Source organism: Balaenoptera musculus, chromosome 5 (assembly GCF_009873245.2).
Source record: "Balaenoptera musculus isolate JJ_BM4_2016_0621 chromosome 5, mBalMus1.pri.v3, whole genome shotgun sequence".
In the NCBI taxonomy this organism is placed as follows: domain Eukaryota; kingdom Metazoa; phylum Chordata; class Mammalia; order Artiodactyla; family Balaenopteridae; genus Balaenoptera; species Balaenoptera musculus.
Genome location: NC_045789.1, coordinates 135676006 through 135701631, shown reverse-complemented (window position 1 = coordinate 135701631; position 25626 = coordinate 135676006). Strand labels below are relative to the sequence as shown.

The 25626-nt window shown below is 42.3% G+C and overlaps 1 protein-coding gene and 1 long non-coding RNA gene across 19 annotated transcripts in view; both read left to right on the top strand.

Moving 5' to 3' along the window:
• The first annotated feature begins 1235 nt into the window (after positions 1-1235).
• LOC118895227 lies at positions 1236-6883 on the top strand. Of its 2 annotated transcripts, XR_005019907.1 has the most exons (4): positions 1236-1564; positions 4414-4481; positions 5159-5374; positions 6844-6883. It is a non-coding gene; the product is annotated as an uncharacterized LOC118895227 (long non-coding RNA). The 2 variants fall into 2 exon arrangements; XR_005019908.1 differs by lacking the exon at positions 5159-5374 and having other exon boundaries at positions 1244-1564.
• A 5033-nt stretch (positions 6884-11916) lies between these two features.
• Positions 11917-25626, top strand: part of ELF2 (E74 like ETS transcription factor 2) — a 90360-nt gene continuing 76650 nt past the window's right edge. For 8 of the 17 annotated variants that reach the window (XM_036853214.1, XM_036853219.1, XM_036853222.1 and 5 more), the window contains exon 1: positions 11919-12154. The gene's annotated coding sequence lies outside the window, so the exon portion shown is untranslated. Of the gene's footprint in view, positions 12155-25626 lie in introns of all 17 variants that reach the window. The other 9 variants (XM_036853217.1, XM_036853216.1, XM_036853212.1 and 6 more) reach the window with 5 other exon arrangements.

Genomic DNA, 25626 nt, shown 5'->3' with positions numbered 1-25626 from the left:
GCGGCAAGCGGGGGCCACTCTTCATCGCGGTGCGCGGGCCTCTCACTATCGTGGCCTCTCTTGTTGCGGAGCACAAGCTCCAGACGCGCAGGCTCAGTAGTTGTGGCTCACGGGCCTAGTTGCTCCGTGGCATGTGGGACCTTCCCAGACCAGGGCTCGAACCCGTGTGCCCTGCATTGGCAGGCAGATTCTCAACCACTGCACCACCAGGGAAGCCCCCAGGCACTGTTTTGAGTCACTGCAAGGACACAAAGTTGTGAAAGATAATGTCCCTGCCCCCAAGAAACTTGCAATAGGGAGGACACAGTAGTGAAATGATAATAATTATAATAATAATACCTAACCCTTACAGAGTACTTGCTCTGTGATAGTAAGTGCTTCTCATCTATCTTTTACAAGCAGCAGAAGAAAGTAAGACAGAGAGATAAGTAATAATAACAGGTAATATTTATAGAGAACAGACTTGTGGTTGCCAAAGGGGAGGAGAGTGGGGGAAGGAAGGACCGGGAGATTGGGATTAGCAGATACAAACTAGTATATAGAGGATGGATGAACAACAAGGTCCTACTGCATAGCACAGGGAACTATAGTCAATATCCTGTGATAAACCATAATGGAAAAGAATATGAAAAAGAATACATATATACATATAACTGAGTCACTTTGTTGTACAGCAGAAATTAAACACAACATTGTAAGTCAACTGTACTTCAATAAGATTTTTTTAAAAATTTTAAAAATAGGTAATATTTATTGAGCCCTAACATATGCCAAGACACTTTTCTAAGTGCTTTATATATATAAGATCATCTAATTTTCATTGAAAACCGAGAAGGTAAATAGTATTATTTTACAGGTTAACTATCAATAATTTAACCCTTACAACAAGCTTATTAATTGGGCCTTATTACTGTTCCTTCTTGCAGATGTAAACTGAGGGGTAGAGAAAATAAGTGATTAAATAACTTGGCCATGGTTACCTATCTAGTAAGTGGTGGAACCAGAAATCAAAATCCTATCACTGGTGCATTTAATTTACAGGAAGTCAACCATATGCAATGAGACTCAGAGAAGAATTTAAATGGGGCGTCACACGCTTCTCAGCTGTCACACGCTTTGGAGGGATTGTGTTATGGGAGACGAAGAGCTGCCCTGGGAATTCCCTGGCGCTCCAGCGGTTAAGACTCAGCGTTTTCACTGCTGTGGGCCTGGCTTGGGGAACTAAGATCCCACAAGCCTCGTGGCACGGCCAAAAAAAAAAAAAAAAAAAAAGAACTGTCCTGCTCAGTTCCTTTCACAGCTTGGACATTTCGCCAAGCCACGGGTGACTTCAGCTTTGCAGTGATGAAGGAGAGTGCCGTTGACCTAGGGAGAGCAGTAATTGCTCTCTAAATTGGCACCTTCTTAGGAAATTTCGAGAGATTTTTTGCACTATAACATTTTTTGTCCTTGCTCGCTGACTTTGGAGCCGAACTCCTGTGTAAGATGTAAGGCTGCTGTATACAATGATGATAAACTGAGGACAAATATAGCATCACTGAGGATGTAAGAACCAAAAGCTATGGTGAGTCAAAGCGGGGCAAAAATCGCACTTTGTTTGGGGGATGGAGGTTTGTTGGGAACTCAGGAAAAACTTCCTGGAGGAGAGGATATTTGAGCCAGACCCTGAAGGATCTGTAGCTTTGACAGCCAGAGCGAGAGAGCAGTTTCGTGTAGGAGGAGCGTCCTGAGCGAAGGCAGAGGGGTGGGAAAGTTCAGGGCGTGATCCTGAGCAGCCCGCTGTGGCTGGAGTGAGGCCTCCCTCAAGGAAGGCGGTGGGAAGTAAGCCTGAGAGCCGCCGTGGGTGCTGGCACAGAGGCTTCTGTAGGGGAGGGAAAAGGTTTCCTCTGCCCTCTTAGGCTCCCTGGCTGGGTCTGAAAAGGAAACTGACAAAGACAGACTAACAGGGGAAAAGTATACACATTTATTTAATATAAGTTTTACAGTACACGAGAGCTTTCATACAGAAATGAAGACCCAAAGAAACAGACCTGAGTGCTTTTAGGCTGTGTGGGATGAGGAGTGGACAGTTGTGGAGCCGGATGACTGGGTAAGGAATGGAAGGTAATTGTAAGAAACTAGGGGAAACTTAGCAAGGCCTCTGGTTATTATTCCTCTTGGTGTCCCTTTGTCATTGGAGATAAGAATGCTCCTTTCCGAGGGACACAGAGAGGGTACCTCTCACAGGAGGGTTTTATGGCCTGCTTCAGGAAAGAAGGGGTGGGAGAGAGTCAGAGTGACCATCTTGCTTCTGCTATTTAATCAGACTCCCTCGGCTTACAATATTCAATACCATATTGAATATTTTGGTGCCGTATTTTGGGGCAGTGTGTCCTGAACCCCACCACCTTCAATGCCAAGTTGATGAGTCTATCCTCAGAGGCTCTGAGCAATGACACCAGGGCTCTGCTACAGGGAGATTAATCTGGCAGGGATGTGTGAAACCAACTGGAATTGGGAATAGCATTTAGCAGACTAGTTACAGGTCTAGTGCGGTCATCTGGGAAAAACGGAATAGAGACTTGTAGGAGATAACTTTGGTTTGCAAAAAATGGGAACCAACTTGATGTAGCCTAAGCTGAAAAGGAGACTATGTTATAAAGGAACTGAGTGATTCAGAGAACCTTGGGGCAGGTGGGCAGCTGGGCCTCAGGTTAACAACATAAGCTCAGGGCCTCTCACTTAAACTGACTGCTATGGGCCCCAGTAACATACTCACATGGTCAGGTGTTTTGTAAAATCTGTTGAAGTAAGACATTTCAGCCACAGTTGGTTAAGATCACTGTCTTCTCTACTCACTCACTCCTGCATTCTGCACCAACCCCTGCTGGCTGTTGTTTCTCTTGGGAGAGGGCTGGAGGCAGGGAAAGCTGCTTCACCTCACCTGAAGCTGTGGACTACTTCAGTGTTTTGCAACAGTTACATGTTTCCTTTTTAGGCTCCTGTGTCAGATGAACCATCTCTAATCCTTAGATGGAGCATTTAAACACACCTGCCAACTTGGATTTCTCTTTAGGCTCTCCGTATAACAAGACAGTCTGTCCACTGTAAAACTGTTCAAGCCTTGCAGCCTGGGTACAATGACAAGATATAAAACGTTTGAAGATTCGGAAGAGAAACTCATATACAAACAAGCTGTAAAATATTTATTCAAAAGGTTCATAAAGTTTGAGTGTGCATTTTAACTGTAATTTGAAAAGACATTTTGGAACATTTCAAGAGAACAAATAAGAACTAGATTCCTGAGTTGAACAGATATGAAGGGTACCTTTTTATCATTTTAAAATTTATGTATTGAATTTGTCTATTTGTTTTTGAAAATATATTTTTTATTTAGATAAAAATTAAAGGACTATGAGACAAAAGTGATAAAGATGATGGTTACATCAAAAATAGAAATTCAAGATCATAATTTCAGATCATACCAAAGCAAACATTCAAAGGAAAAGATAAATTTGAAAATAAGTAATGAGGAAGCTTTGGATTATACCAGAGTTGACAGAGAGGAATGAATTATAGGAATACATTGGCAAAATATGTAAATACGTGGCTGGCATTACCTTAAATAGTGACATCCATAGAGAAAACATAAGACTCATCACCACTACTCACTGAACATCAAACAGCAACTAATTTTTTTTTTGAGGTCCAAGAGGCTTTTAAAAAATTTTTATTGAAGTATATTTGATTTACAATGTTGTGTTAATATCTGCTCTACAGCAAAGTGACTAAGTTATACATATATATTCTTTTCCATTATGGTTTATCAAAGGATATGAAATATAGTTCCCTGTGCTATACAGTAGGACCTTGTTGTTTATCCATCCTATATATACTAGTTTTCAAATAGCAACTAATTAATGAGTGTTTTAAAGTCAAAGACTATCTAAGATTAGTCACTGCATAAGAAAACTGGAATAAGCTGCAATCTTACTTCTATATGAAAGAAACGTGATAGAAGTTCCTGCAAATTGAAAACTATCCTAAAACTTACATGACATTATCAGTAACAAGATATGAGGCTAATAGAAACTCTTCTAAAGTATCAGTAATAAAAACCAAATTTTAATATTCTAAGCTAGAGGAGAAAATTAATTCTTTCCATTCTCTCCGTAAAAATAATACTGCAAAATCATCACAGGAAGAAACGAGAGAGTATGTGGCCAACGAACGTAAGAAAATTATTTTAGAGGCGTGTCAGGCAGTTGATTAATTAAAAATAGTACAGTATGTTTTAATTTTCCTTCTCCACTCAGGCAACCCTATAAAAATGCAGACTTTGTAAGTGGGCTCTGGAATTCTCTAGCAGAATATAAGCCACTTTGGGGCTTGTTGAATTGTAAACTGTGCTCCTTTGCCAACCTCGAATCACAGGAGAGCACAGAATGGGGAGAAGCCAGCCCGACCTCGCCTTCGGCCTTGGAGATGACGTGGAGGAGAAGGTACTATTTGTGAAAGCCAGCTTTCCTCCTTGAAAGGCGGATAGCAGTCCCTACTGCAAGGCCCAGACTGGGGGTTTCACGTGAGGGAGAGTTCATCCGGGCAGGCTGGGGAAGCCAAGCAGAGTGTTGGGAGCAGGGAGTCTGGACCCAGCCGCTTAGGTTTCCTGCCTGGTTCCACTACTCACTTGCTGGTGGTCTTGGAAAAGTTCTTCTACCCCTTCAGTTGCCTCAGTTTCATAATCTGCAAAATGATGATAGTCCCTTCCTGATTGGGTTGTTATGAGGATTAAAAAAAAAAAAGATTAAGAGAAAATACACGTTTGATCAACCCTACCTATTAAGATGGTGCCAGATTTCCAAAGCATTTTGTTGGTATTTAGGACTCTGATCACGTGTAAGGACAGATATTATCAATGACTGTACTTATTCATAGACTCTTGAATATTAATTTGAACCGCAGAACTATTTTTATTTCCCTCTCTCCTTTACGTTATGGGAGTTTCCAGTCTTCCCTATAGGTTCACAGTATCTTAAAACTCTCAATTCCTCTGCCCATTTATTCCATTCTTTTCTGTCTGGGATTCACATTTTAATTATGGTTCTCCTGTGACCTTTTATCCTCCGTATTGATTGGCTTCTTATCCTGGCCTTAAATTTCCCTCTTTCTTTTTGCTTAGCAGTCAATGTCATCAGCAGATATGGAAAGCCTACTCAGACACAATGCGGCAGACAGGAAGAACAGGATACAGGAGCCACAGGGCGGAGTAGAGGGAATATGTTGGCAACCAGCGGAAAAGGGAGTGTCTGGAGAGGGAGATAGGGAATGCGGCCAGAAACACTCAACCATCTGCAGCAGTGCCTGCTGTTAGGCAGAACAGGGATGCCAAACAGAGGTGAATAGGGCTGCCAGGTGGCAGCAGTACCCGACGAATCTTGGGGGGGGGAATGGGACATGAAGCTGGTGTCAAGGCTGAATCAGAGGGCAATACTTTTCATCCGTGATGTTTGGACATGAACAGTTGAAACAAGGCTGCATTTTAGATGTACGTGGTCAAGAGCACAGGCTCTGGAGAATTCAATCTCCAACTCCACTGTCTACTGTGTAACTTTGAACAAGTGGCTTAATCTCTCATAACTTCAGCATGAACTGTAGGATGGGATACTTACACAGAATTCATAAGATTTTTTTTTTTTAACATTTATTTATTTGGTTGTGCCGGCTCTTAGTTGCGACTTGCAGGCTCCTTAGTTGTGGCAGGTGGGCTCCTTAGTTGTGGCATGTGAACTCTTAGGTGCGGCATGCGTGTGGGATCTAGTTCCCTGACCAGGGATCGAACCCGGGCCCCCTGCATTGGGAGCTCAGGGTCTTAACCACTGCGCCACCAGGGAAGTCCCAGAATTCATAAGGTAAATGAACACGAAGTATCCAGTGGTATACTAATAGGGGCCAATATTATAGTTATTATTGCCGTTATTGTTTACTACTACTAAAATAATGCTACCCACTCTGATTAGCTGACCAGTAGGAAAAATCCCCAGAGAGGAAAGCAAATAAACAATGGGAAAAGCAAGGCTTTTGGTGTGCTTTTCTGATCTTTAGGGTGACCCAGGAAATGAATGGAAAGAAAAATTTCTATTAACTCATTTTGACTTAGCAGCATGGAAGAAACAGCTCAATGTCCTTGAAAACTAGTCAGCCTGCAGATACGGAAATTTATTTCAGATCTTTCTCCATGGAAGATATTTATCTTTGTGTTTTAATTAACTACTATAGCATTTATCCTGAATTTTATTAAGAAACCAATTTCATTCAGAAATTTTAAAGATTAACGTAATCTTAAATCACTAATAAAATGTCTTCATGTACATTTCATTTGGACTTTTAATTTTATAACAATGGAGGCAAAATCTGCTTACAAAAATTGGTTTTAACATGGAAAATATTAGAAATCCTAACTAGAATAAAGTGTAATCCATCTTAAACACTTCAAATATTTTTAAAAAGCAATAAAATGTTCTTTTTTAAAAAAAATATTTTTGGCTGCGCTGTGTGGCATGTGGGATTCTAGTTCCCCAACCAGGGATGGAAACTGCGCCCCCAGCATTCGAAGTACAGTGTCCTAACCACTGGACCGCCAGGGCAGTCCCAAAATGTTCTTTAAAAGTAATTTATTTGTGGATGGAATTAATACAATGCTTCCAACTAAAGCACTATTCTAAAGAGACGACTGCTTTTTAAATATATCAAGAACTTAAATTATGAAATGACATTAAGTACTTATTTCACTAGAAAACATTACATGGCAAAATTACACCTGCAACTCATGATGATTTGGCTTCCTTTCTATATTAAAAACTTTAGGGGCTTCCCTGGTGGCGCAGTGGTTGAGAGTCTGCCTGCCAATGCAGGGGACACGGGTTCGAGCCCTGGTCTGGGAAGATCCCACATGCCGCGGAGCAACTGGGCCCGTGAGCCACAACTACTGAGCCTGCGCGTCTGGAGCCTGTGCTCCGCAACAAGAGAGGCCGCGATAGTGAGAGGCCCGCGCACCGCGATGAAGAGTGGCCCCCACTTGCCGCAACTAGAGAAAAGCCCTCGCACAGAAACGAAGACCCAACACAGCCAAAAATAAATAAATAAGTAAATAAATAAGTGAAATTCTTTAAAAAAAAAACAAAACTTTATACTTTCTGCTTGTTTTACCTGATTGCATTTGACGGTACAAATGTCATTCTCAAGAATTGTTTCATTGGATTCTGGAAGCTTAACATGTTCCTCCAAAATTATTTTGGTTTTCATCATTCTGTCAGGCAGGCCTCTTATAACTTGTTTAATATACAGTGTTTAAGAGATTCTGACTCATAAAAGGCAAGATGGTACCTAAAACAAAATGTGAGTTTGGAGACTGGGTTCTTTTGCAGACCCAGAATATGGGAGAGTTATGAGTGATTATCTTTGGAGACACCCAGAAAGGGGCGGTGAGAGGTGTGGATACAGTGGCTCATAAATAAGGTAGGTTAACACCATAATATAACTGGATAGTTGCCCAGAACCGCTTATTCTTTAAAGAGAGACAAAATAAGAGATTTTTCTGGCTGTCCTTATAAAGTCTACACGGTTGTTGGTAATCTGGGATTTGCCCACCTGCAATGAGGGAATCCAACAAGTTTAAAGACTGTGTCAGTCACTCAAAATTCACAGCTGTGGCAGGGCCTTGTGACACACGGCTTCCAACATGGCCCTACTGATACTCATCTTCTGGTGTTCATGTCTTTGTGTAGTGCCCTCCCACGCTGAGTTAGGACTGGTTTGTATGACCAATAGAACAGGGCATAAGTCGTGGTGTATGACTCCCGAGGCTGGTCAGAAAAGACAGCATGGCATTCCTTTGTTCTCTTGGGTTACTCACTTTGAAATGTTATAAGGGAATAGAGCCTTATTTAATCAGCTATAACTTTATCAGCTATAAAGTGCTCAAGGATTTGCCCAGAAAGAGAATTTCCAATTTGGGAGGGACAAATGATTTATTGGCTACCACTCAGAGAATTTAGTCTTCTCCTTCATTCCTCGTGTTGCGTATCACTCCCACCCTTAAGGCAGGTGCTAAGGGGTCCTTCTCCCACTTAACGTTCTGATATAAAAGTGGGGACAACCTCTTCCCTTGGTTAGCCTATCATACTGAAGACAGGCTGAGTAGTCCTAGAAAGAAAGATCTTAAAAAGAGACTTTCTTAGATAATTAGAGAAAACAAAAGGGAAATAAACAGAAAAATACAAAATTACTCTACTTAGTACATATATTATATAATCTTACTAATATTTGGTCTATATATATATATATGCACGTATATGTACATAAATGCATAGAAAACAGTCTGGAAGCTTAAATGCTAAACTATCATTTATGGTTACCCGTGGAACAGTGGAGGTATGGGATGGCTGGGTATGTGTGGAGGGTAAGGCATGGAAAGAAAAGCAGAGAAGGAAAGGAGACTTGGCTTTTTTAAAAGTCTATTTTGTATTATCTGAAAATTGATGATGGGAATGTATCAATGAATCACTTGTATAATTAAAAAATGAACTGTGTAATATAAAAAAACAGAAGCAAAAGCAATCTAGTTACCACATAGAGCTCTCCTATTCTGTGATTATTCTAGGACTACTGGCCACATCAGCCCTTTCCTCCTGAATTCTTTAGAATGCTTTGCTACAAACTTTCTGGGTTTCTTTCTTCACTGGCTTCCACAAGGGATGTGTCTTCCAAGACCCACTGTCAAAGAGCTACCTCAGAGACATCATGTTTGGCACCTTCAAGGTCAAGAGAGCGGATTATGGGGCTTCCCTGGTGGCGCAGTCGTTAAGAATCCGCCTGCTAATGCACGGGACATGGGTTCGAGCCCTGGTCCGGGAATATCCCACATGCCGCAGAGCGACTAAGCCCGTGCGCCACAACTACTGAGCCTGTGCTCTAGAGCCCGCGAGCCACAAGTACTGAGCCCGCACCTGGAGCCCATGCTCTGCAACAAGAGAAGCCACTGCAATGAGAAGCCCGCGCACCGCAACAAAGAGTAGCCCCCCTCGCCGCAACTAGAGAAAGCCTGCGCGCAGCAACTAAGACCCAACGCAGCCAAAAATAAATTAAAAAAAAAAAAGCAGATTGCTCCATTTCCTATTGCACCAGTCAATGAGAGCAACACTAATTCCGGGTAGCAAACCACCCCAAAACACAATGCTTAAAACAACAATTTTTTTTTTTTTTTTTCAGGTCACTGGCTTCAAGCTGGGGATGGTTCTAGACCCGCCCCATGTCTCTCATTCTTCTTGTACTAGCAGACTTCCCAGGCATGCTCTTCATATTGTGTAAGGCAGGTGTGAGAGAGGCAAGCAGCAACATGCAATACCTCCTAAGGCCACGCTCAGAACTGTCACACTACCACCCATATTCCTTTGGCCAAAAGCAAGTGGAACGATCTAAGCCCAACGTCTGTGGAGTGGAGAAACAGTCTGTCTCTAATGAGAGGAACTACAAAACCACATTTCAAAGGGCGCGCATGGAGCAGTGAAAAATCGGAACACTAATGTTATTTACCACTGTTTCTTCCTGGGACTTTCCAGCTTACTTCCAATTGACGGTAGAGGAGATACATTTCTTCTCATGTTAGCTGCAAACAGGAATGATTTGACCCAGCAGGTGAGATCTGTTCCTAACTATAGAAATCAGGCGATGTTGTTGCATGCTCCTTAATACACCCTGCTAGGGTCATGGAGATGCAGTAGTACTGATTATTAAGTCCTTACAAATATCAAAGTGGACAATGGTTCCCTTAAGTGATAGGGTTTTTTTGGTTTGTTTTTTGTTTTTTAACAGGAAATAGGGGATTAGGAATACTGCCCTAGAAAGGGTGCTGTTTGTAGTATCCTGTTTAACGTGCATAAAAGGTTTCAATGTTGTAAGGCTTTATAAATTCTTTAGTTCAGAAGAGTGGCAAGAGTCGCTATGTTTTACAACTCAGGAATCCATAAAACTTCATCAGAGTTCAGGGGATCTCTCTGACTAACCCTATTTGCTACCCAGATTTCCCCTACGTTTAAAAGGAAAAATCTCTTACGAAAGGAAGTACCCAGAGTTGCTTTTTAGGATAGGAAAGAAAGAATCCCCCTCCCCCCCCCCACCCCGCCTCCGCTCCCCGGTAAATAAACAGGCGTTATTAGCTTTAAAAAAGAAAGAGAAGATCATTAAATTCTTCGGCTCTTCAGAGACTTCAATCAGTAGGGCCTTTGACGTCTGAGCCTTACTCTAGGGTTATCTCCATGGTTCCCACGTCACTTTCAAGAACAGATACCACTTGTATTCCTCAGGGTTTCTTCTTCGCTCAGGACAGGCTGTAGAGCCGCAAAAAGAGTGAGTCTGGAGCCGGGAAACGAACCTGGCGAATACTGCGCCAGGTCCACCGGAGGGCGGCTGCAGGAGCCCGAGAGGGGACCAGAGTCGGTCCCCACGCGCACCGGGACAGTCACTGCTCTTTGTTAAACAAATACAAGCCTGTGCGGCGGCGGCCAAGTGTAGTGGTGGGGGAAGAGATTGAGGCGTTTGTGTGCAGAACTGGGCGTAAGAAAGATCATTAATGAGGCGTTCCAAATGCAGGACAACCCCGGGCACCGTGTCATTGGCTTTTGTGCACTTGAAGGCGCGTGAGTGCCCTGCTCAGAGGTTCCCCTTTGTGTGAAAGTGGGGAAACGAGAAGCGTGCGGCTACAACTGGGTTTTCATTTTCGAATTCGCAGGCACCAAAATACTCCCGCGCTCACCCACTCCCTCATTCTCGCACCGACGGTCCTCGGACTTGAGGTACTTCTCCGTCCGTCGCCGACCGAGCGAGCAGCGACAATGGCCCGGGGCGGGCGCCCGCAGCTCTCGGGGCAGAGCCAAGGGACCGCCCGCCGCGCTCCGCAGCTGCGCGCTGAGCCCCGCCGCCCGCCCGTCAGCAAACGCTGGCACCAACCGCCGCGCGGCCCGGCCGTTGGGCGGGTGGTAATTTCTGGGAATGGGGCGGGGTCCGCGGGGGTACAAGGCCAGGCGTTTACAAGCGAGCAGGAGGAGGAGGAGGAGGAGGAGGAGGAGGAACGGGCGGCGCGGAGGGGCGCGAGGCGGCCGGGGCGGGGCTCCACGAGCGTCACGGGCCGGGGGCGGGGCCGGGGGCGCGCTCCGACCCGCCCGCGGCCCCACCTTCTACTTAGCCCAGGCTTTGGAGTCGAGACCGGAGGGACCCGGGCTAGGAGTTTCAACGACCTCCCGCCCCCAGTGACTGTCAGGCTGCCCTAGTGCAGAGCCGTCCCTTGAGCAGAAGGGCGGGAGTCCGGAGCTGGGGATGGGGTGACAGCCGGCGCCCGCGGGGGACCTCAGAGAGTGGCGAGGGTGTGTGCGTGCGCTCCGGGCCGGCGGCCGCTGCAGGTGCACGCGCGCCCCTACACGCCTGCCCGCGCTCGGGAGCTCCCGCGCCACTCCCGGGCCGGGGCCGGAGTCGGGAGCAGGATGGGGGAGCCCCGAGCAGGGAGCGGGACAAGTGGCGAGAGTCTTTACCTGAGAAGGCGGGCTTGGGAGAAGTTGGGGGCTACAGGGCGGGCGAAATTCGAGAGAGCCATCGAAGCCTGGTGGGCGGGCTGGTGGGGGCCGAGGGCGGCGGGGCCCCGCGGGGTATAAATAGCCGGCCCGGGTTTGACAGGCGCGGCGGTGACTGGCGGTGCCGCCCCCCCCCGCCGCGTGGGGAGGGGAGGAGCGCTCGGAGCGGGCGGGGTTGGGGAGGCGGACTCGACTGTCCTGTTGGCGGCGGCTGGAGGCCGAGGGGGAGGAGCCGAGGCGGGGGGTGGAGGGAGGGGGCCGGGAGCGGGGCGAGGGCGGGGGCCACCATTGCTCCCCGCGCCGGGCTCAGTGTCGCCGCCGTCGCCTCGGCGGTTGGGGAGGGTGGTCGGCGGGGCGGCGCGGGCGGGGGGCTCTGCGCGGGGCGGCGCGCCGCTGTTTTGTCTCCTCCTCTCCCAGTGGAGCGGCTCGGGCAGCCGGGGAGGCCCCGGCTCCCTCCGGACGCCCGGCCAACGGCGGCGGCGGCGGCGGCTAGTCCGCGGCCCTGCCGGGAGGGAAGGCGACGCGGCGGTCTTCCCGGGCGACGCGGAGAACAGGTAAGAGCGCGCGGGCCGCCGAGGCTGGTGCGAGGGAGCGCGGAGGGTGCGGCGAGAAAGCCTCGCCGTCCCGAGTGCCACCGCCTCCCTCCGCGCCCCCGCCCCGCGCCTGTGTTGTTGGCTCCGGGGTTTGCGGAGGGTTTTCCGGAGGCTGTGGCGGTGACACCGGCCGGGAGCTGGGGAAGGAGGCTGAGTGCCCCCGGGCAGCGGTCGGGGAGCGGGACTTGGAGAAAGGGGAAGGCGGGCGGCGCGCCCGCCCGCGGAGAGCGCGGGGCGCCGGGCAGGGCTGCGCGAAGAGGTTACGGACCCCGGCGGGGGGGATGGGCCGCGCGCAGCTGGTCTCGCAGTGTTTACACCGCCGCGCGAGTCACCTCTGCCGAGAAGCGGACTGAACTGACCCGCCTTATCCCGCGAGGAGGCCAGGGCGGGGGTCCGGCTCCGGAGGAAGCGCGTCCTGGGAGGGTCGGGGAGGGCGGGAGGCTGCGGCCGGCGCCGGGGCAGGGCGGCGAGCCCGGGGCGGGACCTGGGAGGCTCCGGCCGCGTGGGGTGGCGTGGAGGGCTGGAGACCAGTTTCCTTCCCCGTCGGGCCTCATCGCCGCCTCTTACCTTTCCTGCCCTCCGCTGTTAGCTGGCACGGCAGGTTGTACGCGGTCATTCTTTTATTCTCGCTCTGCACGCCGGCCCCCTGCTGCCACTTCCCCTTATCCCCCCGGGAGTGGGGAGGCTGGGCTCTGATAGGAATCTGCTTTTTAAACAAAACAAAAACGGGCTCTGTAACACGCGCGTCCAGTGACCGCCTTCTGGATCCTCTCTTCGCGAAGCTGGCCCTCAGGGACCTTGCTCCTGGATGTTGGCGGGGCGGCGGGGGGGGGGGGACGCGGGAGGAGGACGGTGAGGGCTCGACCAGGGCTGGTACTGACCGCCCGAGCAGCTTTGCGAGCTTTGCGAGCAGGGCAGCCGAGTCCCCTCTTGCTCTACTTGGGCATTTTTATTCCATGTCAATAAAGAAAAATATTCCACTACCCCAGGAGTAATCCAGATTGCATAGTTTCTAGTGTTTCCCATGTGCCAGCATCCCGGGCTCTCTTTTTTCTAGGAGCTGGCTACGGTGCAGAATAGCCTTTCTTTACGTTCTTAGTACTTCATTAAAGGAGTAAGAGGGGAACACTTTATTTTAAAACTGAATTTCACCCCCTTTTTTGTCTTCATGAACATTTATTTCAGCCGTGTGGTTTAAATTTTAATCCGGTGACGATGGAACAGTAATCTGGTGTTTGGTAATCAGATTTGCCTTTTCTTTTTATCTGTGGGTCTGTATCGAGAGATAAATGATGTACTTTGTCTAGTGCCATAATCACAGGATAGTGACAGAATGCACAGAAGAATGTATGCTTTACTAAGATAGGTTTGGATATTTGAGCTTCAGAGTTTCTTCCTTTCTTCCAAAGGTAGAATGACTTTATATAAGACTGGAAACTATTGAATTACATTTAAGGGGTTTAGGAATAAAGTTTAAATATGATGTAATACAGTTTACACAGTGAGCTCATATGAATATTATTGAGGTATCTCCTAGTAAACACACGAAGTAGAAAACTGATATATCTTGGGCATTTGAAATTTGAAAATTTAATATCAATCTGTTTTTTAAGCTTAGTGACTGAACTAATTGCTTTGATAAATCATTGCTTTTCATTTCAGACACATAAACTCATTTACGAAATAATCACAGTAGGTTGGAAAGAATTTGTAACTTTGAGATTTTTCTGTCCTAAGTAGATAGGTGGGTAACTGCAGCTGTGGTAGGGCCTTACCAGCGCTGATGGTTTCACCTGCTCACAGATCGTACACCGAGGTTTATTGCTGTTGTTGTTGGTAACAGCTTTATTGAGATATAATTCACCTACCATTTGATTCACCAATTTAAAGTGTACAGTTCAGTGGTTTTTAATATATTCACAGAGTTGTGAAACTATCACCATCATCAGTTTTAAAACATTTTCATCACCCCCCAAAAAGGAACCTCATACCCATTAGCTGTCACTCTCAATTTCCCCACAGAACCCCCAGCCCTAGGCAGCCGCTAACTACTTTCTGTCTCTATAGATTTGCCTACTCTGGACATTTTCTATAAATGGAATCATACAATGTGTGATCTTTCATAATTGCATTCTTTGATTTAGCATAATGTTTTCAGAGTTCATCCTCACTGTAACGTGTCATTATTTCATTTCTTTTTACTGCTGAGTAATATTCCATTGTATGGATATACCACATATTATGTATCCGTTAATTAGTTGATGGACATTTGAGTTTCTACTTTATAGCTATTACAAGTAATGCTGCTACGCACACTTGTGTACAAGTTTTTGTGTGGATATGTTTTCATTTCTCTTGGATATATACACTTTTTTAAAAAATTAGCTTTTTGAGTTATCATTTAATACCAAAAATTAATCCTGAGTGAAAATTCAATGATTTTTTAATAAATATATTGAGTTCTTAAATTATCACCACAAGCCAATTTTAGAACGTGTTATCACTTCTGAAAATTCTCTCTAGCCTGTTTGCCGTTAACCCTTATTCTCACTCCTGGCCCCAGGCAACCACTGATTTGTGTTTCGTTTCTGTAGATTTGCCTTTATCTTTCGTATAAATGGAAACATACCATATGTAGTCTTTTGCATCTGGCTTTTCACTTAGCATAGTGTTTTGGAGAGTCATCCATATTGTAGCATGTGTCAGTATTTTGTTCCTTTGTATTACTGAATAGTATTTTAATGTGTGGTTATACCATATTTTGTTTATCTGTTGACCAGTTGACGGGCATTTGGATTGTTTCCAGTTTTTGACTGTTGCAAATAATGAAGCTTGAAAGTTTGAGTGCAAGTCTTTATGTGGACATATGGTTTCATTCTCTTGGGTAGATGCCTAGGAATAGAATTGCTGGGTCATCTGTTTCACTTTTTAAGAAGCTGCCAAACTGTTTTTGAAAGTGGCCTTACATTTTATATTCCTAACAGTGATGTGTGAGAGTTACAGTTTTTTCACACCTTTGTCAACACTTGTTATTGTCTGTCTGTTTTATTTTAGCCATTGTACTGGGTGTGAAGCGTTTAAGTCATTGTGATTTTAATTTGCATTTTTCCTAAAGATGTAAGGTGTTAAGTAAGCATTTTTTCATATGATATTCATTCATATATCCTTTTGGGTGAAATAGCTATTCAAATCTTTTGCCGGTTGTCTTATAATTGAGTTATAGGAGTTTTTTATACATTCTGGATGTAAGTCCTTTCTTAGATACATGATTTACAAATATTTTCTCCCAGTCTGTGGCTTTTTTCTTTTCTTAATTTTTACTGGAGTCTTTTGAAGCACAAAAGTTTTAATTTTGATGGAGCTTAATTTCCCAATTTTTCTTTTATGGATCCTGCTTTTGTTGTTTTAAGAACTCTCCCTCATCCAAGATCTTGAGGATTTTCTCCTTTGTTTTCCTCTAGATATTTTATAGATTTTGCTGTTATATGTAGACTTGTGATCTATTTTGAGTTAATTTTTGTGTATGGTGTGAAATAAGGGTCTAAATTCACCTGTTATATATGGGTTGTCTTAGCACCGTTTGTTGAAAAGACTGTCATTTCTCCATTGATTGTAATTGTAAATATTTAATCCTGGACTTTCAATTCTGTTTCATTATCTGTATGTCTGTCCTTTGGCTAGTACCACCCTGTCTTGATTACTGTGCGTTATGGTAATTTATGAAACCAGGTAGTGTAAGCTCTTAAATTTTGTTCTTACTTTTGAAAATTGTGGCTTTTGTGGGTTATATATAAAAATTTTAAAATCGACTTGTCAGTGTCTGCGAAAAAAGTTTTGGAATTTTGATGGGGAATGCATTGAATCTGTAGATCAGTTTGGGATGAATTACCATCTTACAATATTGAGTTTTCTAATACATGAACATGAAATTTTTTTTAAAATTTATTGATCTTTAACTTTTCTAAGTGATGTTTTAAAATTTTCAGTGTACAAATCTTTTACTTAAAAATTAAAAAACATGTTATTGTGGTAAGAAAACTTAACATGAGATCTACTCTCTTAACTTTTTAAGAATACAGTACAGTGTTGCTAACTAAAACAGAGTGTTGTATAGCAGATTTCTATACGTGGTAGAAGTTTCCTTTTTAATTTTGTTCAGAGTTTTTATCATGAATGGGTATTGGATTTTATCAGATGCTTTTTCTGCATCTCTTAGCAAGACCAGCTGTCACAGTTTGCTCACGACTGTCCTGGTTTTAGTGCTGGAAGACCTGCATCTTGGGAAACCCTTCAGTCCCAGACAAACCAGAATGGTTGGTCACCTTGATGTCTTGAGATGATCATGTGGTTTCTGTCCTTTATTCCACTAATATAGTGTATAATATGAATTGATTTTTAGCAACTAAACCAGCCTTATATTCCTGGGATAAATCCCACTTGGTCATGGTATATAATTCTTATTATATGTTGCTGGATTTAGTTTGCTAATGTTTAATTGAACATTCTTGTGTCTATATTTATGGAAGATACTGGTCTGTAGTTTTCTTGTGATGTCTTTGGATTTTGTAACACAGTAATATATATTAATCCCAGAATAAATTCGGAAGTGTTCCCTCTTCTATTTTCTATAAGAGTTTGTGAAGGATTGGTATTGCTACCTCCTTGACTATATTTGATAGAAGTCGCCAGTAAGGCATCTGGGCCTAGATTTTTCTTTTTGGGAAATTTTTAAACTACTAATTCAGTTTCTTTACTTGTTATAGATCTATTCAGATTTTTTGCTAAGTTTTGAATTATTAGTTTTGGTAATTGTGTTTCAAGGGATTTGTCTATTTCATCTAAGCTATTTAATATGTTTGGCACACACTTTATAATATTCCTATATGTGCTTTTAATTTTGCAAGCATAGGTAGTGTTGTTGCTCTTTCATTCCTAATTTTGGCAGCATGTGTCTTCTCTCTTTTTTACTTGGTCATTTTAGCTAAAGGTTTGTCAGTTTTGTTGCCCTTTTCAAAGTAAAAAGTTTTGGTGTAATTGTTTTTTTCCCAGTTGTTTCTCTGTTTTCTACTTCACTGATTTCCATTTTACTCTTTATAATTTCCTCCCTTCTGCTTGCTTTAGATTTTGTTTGCTTTTCTCTTTCTGGTTTCTTAAGGCAGAAGATTAGGTTTTGATTTGAGATCTTTCTTCTTTTCTGATACAGGCCTACATTTCCTTCTAAACATTGTTAGCTGCCATATGTTTTTATATGTTATGCCTCTTAAAATTTTCATTCATATTTCCTAATTTCCTCTGTGATTTCTTCTTTGACCCATGGGTTATTTAGAAACGTATTGTTTAATTTCCAGTTATTTGGGGATTCCCTAAATTTCATTGTTGCTAATTTCTAATTTAATTCCCCTGTAGTAAGAGAATATACTTTGTATTTTTCTCATTTTACATTTATTGAGACATTCTTACGGCCTAGTATGTAATCTATTATGAAGAATGTTTGGGACTTCCCTGGTTAGTCCAGTGGTAAAGAATCCACCTTCCAATGCAGGGGATATGGGTTCAACCCCTGGTCGTGGAACTAAGATTCCACGTGCCGTGGGGCAACTAAGCCCGTGGGGCAACTAAGCCCGTGGGGCAACTAAGCCCCCGCGCCTCAACAAGAGAGCCTGTGTGCCGCAAACTACGGAGCCCATGTGCCCTGGAGCCCACGCACCACAACTAGAGAGAGAAAAAAACCCACATGCCACAACTACAGAGAAGCCCACACACCACAGCTAAAGAAGCCTGTGCGCGGCAACGAAAGATCCCTCATGCTGCAACTAAGACCCGATGCAGCCAAAAAAATAAATAAATAAATAACATGAAAAAAAAAAAAAAAAGAATGTTCTATGTGTGCTAGAAAGGTTTTGTTGGGTGGAATGTTTTATAGGTGTCAGGTCAAGTTGGTTCTTTGTGCTTATTTTCTGTCTAGCTATTCTATTAATTATTGAGAGTGAGATTCTAAAATTTCTATTATTATTGAAGTGTCTGTTTTTCCTTTCAGTTCTGTCAAATTTTTTTTTTTATAAAGTTATTTATTTTATTTATTTATTTTTGGCTGCATTGGGTCTTCGTTGCTGCGTGCGGGGTTTCTCTAGTTGTGGTGAGCGGGGGCTACTCTTCCTTGTAGTGCGCGGGCTTCTCATTGCGGTGGCTTCTCTTATTGTGGAGCATGGGCTCTAGGCGTGCGGGCTTCGGTAGTTGCAGCACGCAGGCTCGGTAGTTGTGGCTCACGGGCTCTAGAGCGCAGGCTCAGTAGTTGTAGTGCATGGGGCTTAGTTGCTCCGTGGCATGTGGGATCTTCCCAGACCAGGGCTCGAACCCGTGTCCCCTGCATTGGCAGGTGGAGTCTCAACCACTGCACCACCAGGGAAGGCCAGTTCTGTCAATTTTTGCTTCATATTTTTGGGGCACTGGTGTTAGGTATGATATACATATACAATAATACACATACATACATCTTATAGTAGTAGTTTGTCTGGTGTTAGTGTAGCTACTCCAGCTCTATTGTGCTTACTGTTTGCATTCTATATCTTTTTCTTCTTTTTTACTTTCAACTTATTTGTTTTTGAATCTAAAGTGTATCTTACAGTATATAGTTAAAATGCCTATTTAAAAAAAAATAGTTTGACCACTTCTGCCTTTTGATTGGAAGGTTTAATCTGTTCACATTTAATGTAATAGTTGATATTCAGATTTATGCAGTTTTGCTAGTTACTTTCCATACGTCTCATTTCCTTTTTATTTCTTTGATTGCCTTCTACTCCCTGTTCTGGAGTTAGTAGTTATTTTCCAGGGTATCACTTTAATTCCTTTGTTAGTTTCTTAACTGGATTTTTTAGTTATTTTCTTAGGTTGCTTTAGGGATTACAGTGTGTGTCTTAATTTAGTACAGTTTACTTCAGAATTGACTAATTTAATTGTAGTAAAATATAGAAAATTTGCTCCATTTTCTCCCCCCTCCTGTGTGTTAGTATTGTCACATATATTAAATTTTTATGTTCTAGAAGCCCAACAATACAGTTTTATAATATTTTAATGCAACTGTATGTCTTTAAAGATAGTTAAGGGAAGAACAAGTATTTTTAAAGTTTTTTTTTTTTAACATTTACCATGTATTTACTGTTTATGTGATCTTTATTTCTTTTTATGTATTTGAGTTATGGGCTGGTTGTTCCTTTCAGTCTGGTGGACTTCCTTTTGGATTTCTTGTAAGGAAAGTCTGTTATTAATGAATTATCTCAGTTTTTGTTTCTTGGGATTGTTTTTATTTTGCCTTTATTTTTGAAAAATAGTTTTGCTGGATATAGAATTCTTTGTTACATTTGTTTCCTTTTAGCATTTTGAATATGTCATCTCCTGCTTTTTGGCCTTCATTGTTTCTGATGAGTTATTTTTCTTTTTGTGCGTTCAAGATTTCCTGTCTTTAGTCAACAATTTTACTGTGGTATGTCTAGGTGTGGATCTCTATGTGTTAATCCTACTTTGGAATCAGTAAACTTAAATGTAGAGATTATCATATTTTAAACATTTGGTAAGTTTTAACTATAGTTTCTTCAAGTATTTTTTCTATCCTTTTCTCTCTTTCCTTTTCTTCTGGGACTCTCATTACATGTATGCTGGCATGCTTGATGGTATTCCTAAGTCTCTGAGGCTCTGTTCATTAAAAGATTTAAAAAAAAAATACTTTTCTGTTCTTCAGAATTGGTAATTTCTATTGATATATCTTCAAGTGCATTGGCTCTTTCTTCTGTCATCTCCAATCTGCTTTTTGAACTCTGCTAATGAATTTAAAATTTTGGTTCTTAATACTTTTCAACTCTAGAATTGTTATACTTTTTGACTCCAGGATTTCCATTTTATTCTTTTTTAAAATAATATCTGTATCTCTATTGATATGAGTTATATGAGTTACAGTTGTCATACTTTCCTTTAATTCTTTAAACGTGGTTTATTTGGAGATAAAATTAAATTTTAGATAGAAGATGATATCTAAACTATGTGTTAAATCCTAAAATGGAGTTTGTTTTATTTCTAAATTATATTCAATATTTTCATCTGTATTTCATGATATGCATGAAAGTATATTGCTCATAAATGCTAAATTTCATCTGATAGTTTCTTTTCAAACATAATTAACAGTTTACTTATAATTACTAGTGTTTATTGATAAGTAGGATCAGTGTACAATTTGAAAGACATGCCATTAATTCTGAAACCTTAGTTCATTCCCTGAACTGATCATACAGTATAAAGTCTACTTGTTTGTCCATATTTCTTTCTGTTTAATTCTATCATGGTAGGTGCTAATGGGTAGGAAAAAAGGGAAGAATCCTAAGAGAGCAATATAATGAGTTAGAAGGATTATAAGATATCAAAATCTTCATATGAGCCTGTACATTTAGTAGTATAGTATTATTCATTTTAGGTCCTTGAGAGATTGTAGTAAATAAGATAAATGCAGTACTTGTTCTCATGGAACCTTATATTCTGTTAGAGGAGACATGCATTAAACATATAAACAGGATAATCTTAGAGAATGATAAATATAGTGAACAAATCGGGTAATGCGATCTCAAATAGAGAACGATGGGGCAGCTACCTGGAAATATGATATTATTTGGGGGAGGGGAGCCATGAAGGAAATGTCTCTCTGAAGAGGTGGTATTTGAAGTGAGAGCTGCATGATGTGTCAGGAGGATTCAGTCTGTGGATGATCTGGAAGACCCTTGTAGCCTAGAGAACAGGAGGTGCAGAACAAGCTTGGTGTGTTGCAGGAATAGGGCCAGTGTGGCTGGAGCTCAGCAAGCCAGTGAAAGAGAAATGAGGGATGAATGAGATCAGAGAGGAGGGGTGGGCTGCCCCTGGGTTGATCTTTATAAAGACCATGTTAAAGAGTTTAGATTTTTTTCTAAGTGTGGTGGGAAAACAGTGGAAAAATATTGCAGTGACCTTCATTCTTGATGAAAGAGTTAATTTATAGCCCAGTATATAATTTTATTCTTTTTTTTATTTTTACTTTTGGCTGCGTTGGGTCTTCATTGCTGTGCGTGGGCTTTCTCTAGTTGCGGCGAGCGGGAGCTACTCTTTGTTGCGGTGCGCAGGCTTCTCATTGTGGTGGCTTCTCTTGTTGCGGAGCACGGGCTCTAGGCGCGCAGGCTTTAGTAGTTGCAGCACGCGGGCTCAGTAGTTGCAGCATGCGGGCTCTAGTGCGCAGGCTCAGTAGTCGTGGTGCACGGGCTTAGTTGCTCTGTGACACGTGGGATCTTCTCGGACCAGGGATCGAACCCGTGTCCCCTGCATTGGCAGACGGATTCTTAAGCACTGCGCCACCAGGGAAGTCCTATAATTTTATTGTTTAACAGCTTCTGAGTGTGAATAAATATTTCTAGGATTTTCTATGAATGATTTTAGCTTTATAAAGAATAGAAGGGAAAGTAACTTTTTCCTAATGTTTCTTCCTTGAACTTTAACTATCTAAAAATAAAACAAAAACCCAATATCTGTTAAACTTTGAATTTGTAGTACAGTTACAGCAACGGCAGAGATTCTTGCCCAGTGATTAGAGTCGCAGGTACAGTGGAGAAGATGATATTTAGTCCTTCAAATAAGAATAAGCGTGCGTTTGTTCATTGATCTATTCATTATACATTCTACAGGCCCTGTAAGCACGCATGATGCAGGGCCTGTGGGGAAGGTATAAACCTTGGCTTAATTAGGTGAAGGGAGATAATCTTGTAAATAGTTAGGGTTTAGGCCTCGGAGTGAGAGACTGGGTGCACATTTTCCCCTAGTTGCTTCTGCAGGGGCCTTTTTATTTAACATTATGAGAAAGTTTATATTTTGGTTCCAGGTAAATATGGGTAAATCTTAATTAGCATATAAAGTCTATACCTGAGAATCTTTGTTTCTTGCTAATACAGAATTGCAGGCCAACATTTCTTTCTAAAAAACAAATAAAAAATAAGCTCTGAAGTAAGTCAGAAAGAGAAAAACAAATGCCATATGCTAACACATATATATGGAATCTAAAAAAAAAAAAATGGTTCTGAAGAACCTAGGGGCAGGACAGGAATAAAGACGCAGACGTAGAGAATGAACTTGAGGACACAGGGAGGGGGAAGGGTAAGCTGGGATGAAGTGAGAGAGTGGCATGGACATATATCCACTACCAAATGTAAAATAGCTAGCTAGTGGGAAGCAGCCGCATAGCACAGGGAGATCAGCTCAGTGCTTTGTGACCGCCTAGAGGGGTGGGATAGGGAGGGGGGGAGGGAGGGAGACACAAGAGGGAGGAGATACAGGGATATATGTATATGTATAGGTGATTCACTTTGTTATAAAGCAGAAACTAACACACCATTGTAAAGCAATTATACTCCAATAAAGATGTTAAAAAAAAAAAAAGCTCAACCCTAAAGCCAAAGGAGAAAGAATTTCTGATACTGTCACTTTCTCCCTAAGGCCTACAGAACTTATATGAGAGAATTTGTGAGTTAAATAATTAATTCCCTCCTCCCACCACCCCCTTTTTTTGGAAAGGGAAAAAAAATATGTATGCTTATGTAGATAAGGTAGATGTAATTCCCATTTAGCATATTTTAAGCCTTCTAATCAGCTCATGTTATGAGTCAATAAAGGAAGTAGGTAGAAAAATCTCCCAGGGGTGGGGTGGGAGAGGTTCTATATGATTCGTTCACAGTTTCAATGTTAAAAACACTTGTATAATCATGAGGCAGAAAAACTTTAAGAGCACAGAGTCTGGGGCCAGACGGCTTAGGTTGAAATTCTTACTTAAAAATCGCCCGGTGCCTCAGTTTCCCCAAATGTAAAATGGGAAATTATACCTGTTTTGTAGGATTGTGTAGATTAAATAGATTAATACATGTAGTGAATTTCGAATAATGCTGGCATAGAGTAAATGCTCTATAAATGTTAACTACTGTTATCCCTTCATTGTTTGGAAGAAGAAGAAAATATACTCTAAGCTAAGCTAGTTATCGAGTTACCTCTAGGATAAATTCACATTAATGAATTCATATCCTGTCAAACCAGCATATTAAAAAAGGTTGTTGTGAAGAGCAGTTCTTTGCTTCCTTTTAAGTCACGGTAGTGAAGAAGTTGGCGAAGGTTTTAGAATTATCTGCACTAGGGTCTTTTTTTTTTTTTATAAATTTATTTTTTTTTTTATTTTTTTTTTTTTGGCTGCGTTGGGTCTTCGTTGCTGCGCGCAGGCTTTCTCTGGTTGCAGCGAGCGGGGGCTGCTCTTCGTTGCGGTGCACGGGCTTCTCACTGCGGTGGCTTCTCTTGTTGCGGAGCATGGGCTCTGGGCGCACGGGCTCAGTAGTTGTGGCACGTGGGCTCAGTAGTTGTGGCACGTGGGCTCAGTAGTTGTGGCTCGCAGGCTCTAGAGCGCAGGCTCAGTAGTTGTGGCACATGGGCTTAGTTGCTCCACAGCATGTGGCACCTTCCCGGACCAGGGCTCGAACCCATGTCCCCTGCATTGGCCAGCGGATTCTTAACCACTGCGCCACCAGGGAAGTCCTGCACTAGGGTCTTGAGGATGGCAGTTGCTGGATTGGCAATTTATCTCTCCTTCAGAAAGAAAACTTTTCCCAGTTTGCTTTGCTGAATAGAACCTAAGTAGATTTTAGGCTTCTTGATGACTGGGAATCTGCCATATACCCTGATCACCTCTAGCTTCAGCTTCCTGTAAAGCAGTTGCTTGACTACCTTAAGCCAGTTGAAACAAGTCTTTTAAGTCTTTTATGTGTCTCTCTTTGGATGTACAAGAGGCTTTTGTGACCATATTTGAGACTTCTTAAAAGTCTGTGCAATGGTCAGGGGATAAGCTGGTGACTTTGATTGCTACTTTTTCCCTAACCAAACCTTCTAGTACATATTCTCCTGTCTGGTTCTTACTTGATTTGGAAGTGTGCTTATTCACAGAATATACATGGCTAAACATTTATTTCCACCATTTAGTATTTCTTACAGATAGTTCATAGAATAAGTCTAGAAATGAATATTCATATAAGTTTAGGGTTACTGATTAATAATGAGACCTTTGGGGACTTCCCCGGTGGTCCAGTAGTTAAGGCTCTGCTTCCGCTACAGGGGGCACGGGTTTGATGCATGCTGTGCAGTGTGGCCAAAAAAAAAAAAAATCAGACCTTTGTTGCTTATCTTCATCCTCAAGATAGGTTGGATTCTAAGATGTGCTTAATGTGATCTCTTCCTCCATATACTTATTATGTCCTTTATTATTACTGCCCTACAATTTGAGCATATGTGAAATGGTAACAGAGATTAGGAGGATAAAAATATTAAAGGAGTATAGCTAGGCAGCAGTATCATTTTTAGCTCCAGTGGTAATTGTGGGTAGCGCAGTCAGGTTGATTTTGTCTTGCCATCTCTTTGCTCATCAGTTCTTTAAATAACTCTAATGTTTGATTATTCAGAGTATTTTAGGATGATAATTCCCTCTTAGATTTTCACCATCACAAAATAAATTGAACAAACCAGCATTTGTTAGGTTATGCCCAGGAACCTGGCCATTGTAGTTCTTTGGATGATGAAGAAAACAACCAAAACATGCCTGGCAAGAAAAGCATCAAAATACCTTAAACAGAACTGAGATGAAATCACAGATTATCTAAGTTCATTTCTTATCTGTGTGTTATTCTATGACTTTGTGTGTCAAAACTCAGGGCCGTGAGTAAATAAGGATTTTAAGATATTATTATCCATTGTATGGGACTCTTGAAATGCAGAATTGTTTTATGGTTGGCAAGTTATCGATATTTTACTTAATTTTCCAATTAGCCTCTTCAATCTATTTCTTCTATAAAATGAGCTCTAAGATCTCTTCCAGTAATCTCATGTAATTTCTCTTATACTGTAAATTTCTAGCATGCAGTTTAAAATATCTAGATCAATCACCTTGCCCTAAAGTAAGTCCCATGACATGACCACTTTCTGCCCAAATAATTTCCAGCCCTGACTTGTGGGCCCAAATATTTGTCAACTGTATACTGCTTAGACTTAGTTCCATTTTCAGAGGGGGATTCTTCTTTCTTTAAAAGATTCATTAGTTTACTTTTTATCCCTTTAAAATGTACTAATTTTTGTTTTAACAAATTAGAAGGATGAACATCTCAGTTTTGCATGAGGAGCAGTTAGATTTTAGGTATAATCATCTGTTACTGCTTTATTCTTTTTTTTTTTTTAAATGGAAAGGAGTTGGCTATAAAGTGACTTATTCTCTTTACTCTGCCTGCAAACTTGTCTTCTTTTTTTTTTTTTAAAGAGTGGGATTCTTTTTAAATTTATTTATTTATGGCTGTGTTGGGTCTTCGTTTCTGTGCGAGGGCTTCCTCTAGTTGTGGCAAGCGGGGGGC